The following is a 7,127-nucleotide window of genomic DNA, read 5'->3' as shown; positions in this document are numbered from 1 at the left end:
AAATATTATTATTATTATTACTGTTATTACTATTATAAATATTACTATTAGTACTATTATAAATATTATCATCATTATCATATCATTATTTTTATTATTATTATTATTACTATATATTATTATTTTTTCACTTTTTAGCTTCGCCAAGAAGCTTATGTTTTTGCCGACTTGGGTCTGTATGTAGGTCAACAGGATATAACTCGAGAAATTGTGGATGGAACTTTTTTATTTTTTGCAGGTGTGTAGCGGTTGTTTAAAGGCATGCCTAGTTCGAAAATGGGTTACCTGGCGTTTTCCTATGGTACATTAGCGAGCTTGGTATTTTTTTTGGTGTTTTTTCGGGAGGCATAAGTCAAAATGTAGCTGGGCGATTTCCACGATATTTGGCAGGTCTGTAGCGGTTGTGGAAAGGATTGCCATGTGCGAGAATGGTTTAGCTACCTTTTACCTTTGGTGCTGTAGCTGGCTTTGTATGTAAGTGCGTTTGTCTGTAAGCAAGATAACTCGAGATGTTCTTGATGGATGTTAATGATATTTGGTTGATAGGTAGGGGACACAGAAAGGAAGGTCAAGTTCGATAATGGGCCTCCTGGCAAATTGTTTTGGTACTGCAAGTGAGCATCAAAGTTTGCGCCTAAATTTTCCAGAAGTGCCAGGTTCGTGATTTTTTACTGGTGGATAGCTGTTGGTACTAGGAGTCAATGGTCTAATTTTGGGCCCCCTAGCAGCTTGTTTGGAATTGCAGTGGGTGTTATATTTCGTAACTTTTTAGATGGATAACTCCTGAGGGGATTGATGAATATTTTTTTTGTTTTTGGTAGGTAGGTACTTTGGATGATTATCAACATAATGAGATGCAAATTATATAAATCACTCTGTATTTAATAAAATTTAATATAATTACTTAGGGAAACTTCTATAACGGTTGAAAAATACTTGTGACGGAGTCACCTGAAAGGACTTGAATCGGCCCATAGATGTCTAAAAATAGAGAAAAAGTAGGTCAAAAGAGCCAGTGGAAGCAGAGGCTCCCTGATAAACAGACGTTGTCTTGGAAGCATGAAATTCTGATTGACCAGGGATGTTACTAGGTCATCCGTGTACTATTCCGCCAGGCTGGAGTCTGGTAGAGACTACTGGCTGAAAAAATGCCTATAAATGGTCATGGTTCATGTTAGCAAAATACAAAGCCTGACCGTGTCCAACACGTATCTATAAAATTAAGCAATTAAATAGCTTGCTGAATTGATGTCAATACGACGGCACACAGCAAAGGATTCATAGCAGTTGAAATATAACATCTATATACAAGTGTTGCTTATATCTATATACAGATCAACAATAAAAGCAACACTATATCATGGGAACGGTAAAAATGTAGTAGAGGGAACTTGACGAATATCACTTGATATAAAGATGTAGAGCTAATATCTACGAGACACTTCAGGTGTATTTTCTTATGATGGACTGCAAGGAAACTTGGTGTTCCATGTGCCAGTAACACAACATGGTTCTAAACAAACGAATAAGCACTATGTAAAGTCAGTAATATAACATAATTGAACAATGACGGCTTGTAACACATAGTACTTACATCTGTGAACTAGGTTAAAACAACAAGTGACCAAGTGCTGGGACAAGACAAACCCAACATGTTGAGGAACAGCACTTAGGTCAAAAGGGTCACCGTCAATTATCCACGCATTCCTCAACTCTTAACAGAGATGTCATGTTGTAAGGGAAAGGTCGGCTAGAAAGAACTGACATCATTGCGAGAAATACAAATCGCCAAAGGTGACAGGCGGCTGTCATCGGACAGTCGCAGAAATCATAACCTTAGACTCTGTAATATACCTCTGACTTAACTCGCTACTGCAAAACTTTACTTTCTATTTTCATGAGATTGAAACAAACGTTCACCAAGGCGGGGGTCGTAGCAATCCTTACATATGGCCCTTAGATGACCCTTGGTGAGTTAAAAAGTTCCGTAAATTGGAAGGAACAACAGTGGCCGGGGTTTGGTGAGTGACGAATGCAATTATCGGCGTGACTTCCTGTGGTTTCCAGGTTTCCAAGACCTACCCACATACCAAATATCACTTCAATCCATTCAGCCGGTCTTCAATTTGCTGGTTTCTACATACATACATACATACATACATACATACAAACATACATACAAACGCTACCCAAAACATAACCAGCTCTCCGAAAGTAATTATGACAACACAAAATAGAACAGTAACCTCATACCTGTACAAATTGTTCTGATTATGCAAAGACATTCATTCACATCGCCAAAAAATTTGCTGCATTATGTACACCAACAGAATAGACTAATCTACTCACAATGTTCATAATCCAACCAACCACTACATGTGACTAGATAACATATGGACTTATACACATTAATCATTCAAAAAGAACGATCTTCCATAGAAATTGTTTATTTGGCGAAGATATGTGTTCGAGGAACTCTAGTTTGGAACTGATTTTGAGTTCCCCATAGGGTGATGTTACAATGCAAACATGACTTGTGCTCTGTTTTGCATCATTTGATACTTTTCCAGTTGTTTCAACAGCAAACTCTTTCACTGTGATGTAAATTCTCATGAAAGTTTAGCTCAAGGAGACATCTTCCACCGGTCTTGACAGAAAAGACGGATGCCATATACAGTTATCATAGGTTCATTGTACCAGAGAAACCCTTCCAAGATCAGAATGAACGGTAGACATACATGTAGTAACAGCTTGGACTATTACTAAATGTCTGCCATGAATGACAGATCATACTGGAGAAACTTTATGTATTGTACCTCACCACTGTAACCAGATGAACGATGAACGATGATAATGTACAGCTTAACATCCTAAGGATTGTATCCGTTTTCAATAGCATGCATGTTGGTGAACAACAACAGCTGGGATTCAAACTTCTTGGTCCTGAGACAGAACCACTGGACTTATGAAACATGGCAGTGTCTGTGGTACTTTTAAGACAAGTGTCTTTTGCACTGAGAACTCCCAATAAAACACTTGTCTTAAAAGACATTCAACCCAGAGGTGACCAAGTCAGTGAAAGCAAGTCAGCACCAAGAGCAGGAACCAAATACAGTTTATATTGTTCAGTAATAATGACAGCTGTAGCAAAAACTGTTGACTGCTAGGGGACTGACGGTTATGAAAGTGTAAAACTCTCTTCCTTCAGCCCTTCACTGTACAAAATGTATATCCAATGTATATGAACCTTGACTGTATATGATGAACCCAGTCCTTTTAAGGACTACATAACATACATTGTGACCAACCCCTGGGACTTAGTCCTTTTAGGACTAAATGTATGAAATGCAACAAGCAATTTTCATCCTGGGATGGATGGATGGACAGGTCTGCTGCTGTGTTACACAATCTTTGCTGTCAGGGGCTCAGACTGGGTCCCCTACCCAGAGAGCTTAGTAACAATGTGGCTGTTAACCTCTAAGGCTTAGGTCACATTTCCAAACCGGGGCCCGGCCGGGCAGCTTTCGGGAGCAAAAAGAATGATATAAAATATACTAAAATGCACAAAATGTCAAAATAAGATTCATGGGCATAATATGTGTATATTTCTAGGTATATATTTTAATTTTTCGTTTCTTAAAACATCCCGGCCATCCACGGTTTGGAAATGTGACCTTAGCCTAAGCCAGAGGAACTGTCTTAAAAGACAAGAAGTACCAAGCTCAGAATTCTTTAGTTTTTGTAACACAAAGCCTTTTTTTCTGACTGTGTCCCTTACACAGAGAGCCATTGTGACCATTGATGAGCCAGAGACTGATTCAAAAGATAGGAAGATATACCAAAAGGAACATGTGTCTCTTTATCACCAAGACTATTAGGCCCAATCCAGACTCAGTTTGTCCAGACATCTGCGTAGATGTCTGGAGGGATCTAGACCGTAGGATGGGACACCCCTGGCACTCTGGCAGTCATAACACATCGTGCTATTTTCAAAATGGCGGCAGAACCCTCATCAGCATTTCTGCTCATGATAGACCAGATCAGATGTTCTCTCTGCACCTCGCGTGTTTTTAAACATGAGAATATCAGGAATGATTACACTGCTATGATCAGCCCTGCTTTCCTTCTTGCTGCCTTCATTGTGACGGAGGTGGCGAGCTGCTACCCCTGAACACCATTAGATTTAACATATCAGGTGAAAGCTAAGAACTTGTAATCAGCAGAAAATCTATCCCTGAACCCCATAAATTACACATATCAAGTGACATTGCAGAAAGATCCTATCACAAGGCCACTTGTTGTCCAAATATTCCCTGATACATAGTCTATTGCTGGCATAAACTCCCCAACGCCCCCACCCCTAGTCTTAAATGTTGGCAGAGAAAAGGATAAATCTCACCTGGTCAGAAGTCTTCTTTCCTTGAAGTTTGCTTCCTCAGGTTGCAAGGAATCAGAGAGATCCTTCACAGAGACAAACTGAAAAGGGGAACAAATAAAACTTTTATAGATGCTAAGATTTCAGATTTAATTCATAAAACATTTTCAACTTTGGCAAGCTACTACTGCTAGATATGAAGTCAAATCTACATCTTGAAAAGGGTGTCGAGGGTGTAAAGAGAAAAATCACTTCAGGCATGCAAGATAGATTTAAGCTAAAGTTATAATGTGGGCAATGTGGCTGAAATACACACTGTATGTCCCTATCTGAATCATGTATTCCTCCGCTCCAGTGCAGAAGGTGTCTTCACATATTAGGTATGGGGAATGAAATTAGATATAAGTGGGACGTTTCTGTACTGACGGAGTCTTGCCCTCTGCTCCAGTGTCCTATCGTATTTATATAATAAATAAATGGTGGGTGGGTGGGTATTGTATATTTGCAAGCGTTCCCAAACCCCCCGCCTCCCCCTTCCAGCTTCTTCGCCTTTTCCTCCTGCTTCTCTCTCCCTCCAGACGTGTGTCTGGTATGTCTTGTGTGTAAGGCAATCCTTGCTTACGTACCCTTTCATAAGTGCAAAGCATCCTTAATTATTACCTTTCTGCTCTCACCTATATTTGATTGAAGTGTTTCCACCTGTCTCCACTTATGCAAGGACTACATGATGAAATAAGCAAATCTGTATATAGACTGTTCGTTGATCTCCTAGACATCTTTAAGCTCACACGTCATAAAGAAACAACATAAAGATGGCCTGCAACTCAAATTTGAGGGTAGCCACAAAAATCAACCAAGGAGAAATTGTAACTGCAGACAATGTTAGCCAGCTAATGCTAACTTGGAGCACAGCTGGAAGAAAATTACAGATAGGACACTGGCTACTTTGTCCTGGACCTAGAAATGGTAAGTCTGTAACAGGGAGAATGGTATTTGTTAATTATGTAGACCTGTCCATGGTGCGGACTGCCATCCACTGTGGTATGCAGAATGTTTCTTAGTCTCCTAGACATCAAATTTGAGCATGGCAACAAGAATCAACCAAGGAAAAACTCCCCCAAACTGGGACAGTAGACAATGGGTTCTTTAACGTGCCTGGGGTGTGACTCTCCCCAAATATGGGACCCCATTTAACGTCCTATCTGAGGGACGGCCCTAGCAGAAGCTAGGTACACATTTGCACCTGGGTAAAGTGAAGAAAGCCGTGTAAAGTGCCTTTCCAAGGGCACAAGATCGGTGACATAGCAGGATTTGAACTCAAGAGCTCTCGGTCCTGAGCCAAACATGCATTTTATTGACCTGCAAAAATGAATAGAATCGCTTCCCACTGAAGCTGCTAAAGGAAAAAGGAGAAAGGCACTAGTTAATGGTGTAAATATGTCCATGGTGCTGACTGGACAGTCCTGTGAGGGAAAAAAGCACTGCAAAAGAACTACTTTTAATTGATGCTGCAAGAGGAAAAGGGTGGGAAAAATTGCTTTGGGTGGAAAAAGGGAAGAAGGTACTTTAGTAAGGCTTTGAAAGGGAGAGCGGTATTCCTTGATGGCATAGACCTGTCCATGGTGCTGACTGCCATCCACGGTGGTATGCAGACTGTCCCCTGATCTTTAAGCCCGTAACAGGCATGGTATGATGGTTGACTTGCTTTCATCCCTCCAACCAGTATTTGGGAAGTGTCAACCAGTCTCCATGGAGTTCTGCATTCCCTTTTTCCACCACCAGGGGGCATGCCTGTTTCCAAAAGAGATTGTCTATTGTTTATTGTTCATTGACTCCTTTAGTTGTTGACATATCATTGCAACAACAACTCTTCCAGGAGTAATAACAACAACTACTCTTCCAGAGATAATTCTAGTGTAGAGTCGACAGTGTAAATATCAGACCAAAGACTGTTCAGTATCATCATTTTTACCTTCCTGCAAGTTGAAGAAATATGCCGTAATTTAGTTAAGCTTAGAAGATTTAAAAGACTTAAAGGCTGACTGTAGCAAGAGACAGACGGGCCTGGAGACAACTCTCCATCTTTATGTCTACCTAATCCCCTCCAACGACCTGGCCTGGAGGTTAAAGGACTAGGTAGGTAGGTAGGTAGAAGATTTAACATTGGGTTGGACCATGGAAAACTATAGCATATGTCAGAGAAGCTCAGCATTTATGATCTTCTACCCAAACATCTGCTTGGAGATCAGAGAAAGGATGCCTTCCATTGCTGTTCTTAGGTTCACTTACGACCAATGAATTCACAATCGAATAACAATTTTAAGAACGTTGATATGTTCCAAGAATAGTGGAAACGATTGAACGTTATAGGCTTTTTTCTCAACTTACGAGGCCTCGACGTGGTAAAGTAAAGTGGTTGCACAAACTGATAAACTGGAACCAAAAATAGGACACATTACACTTGTAGTTGTCACCTTAAAAGGTGCATCAAAATGTGTGTCTTACCTGATGAAAGATGCCTGATGGACTGCTGTTGCTTTCTGCAGTTTGCTATGTTTCCAACAGGTGGCGCTGTTGAGCTGTGAGCGAGAGAAACATGCAGGTGTCAGATTTCCAAAAATAAAACAGAAAGAGTTGGCCAGCCTGCCCCTCCCACTCATTTTGAATATTTGGGTTACAATCTATTGTCATAGAAATATAAAAGTAGACAAGAAATAACAATAGCGATAACACATTCGAAGTACCAAAGTGG

The sequence above is a fragment of the Branchiostoma floridae genome, chromosome 5 (genome assembly GCF_000003815.2).
Source record: "Branchiostoma floridae strain S238N-H82 chromosome 5, Bfl_VNyyK, whole genome shotgun sequence".
NCBI lineage: Eukaryota > Metazoa > Chordata > Leptocardii > Amphioxiformes > Branchiostomatidae > Branchiostoma > Branchiostoma floridae.
Note: the sequence above shows the minus strand (reverse complement) of the source record.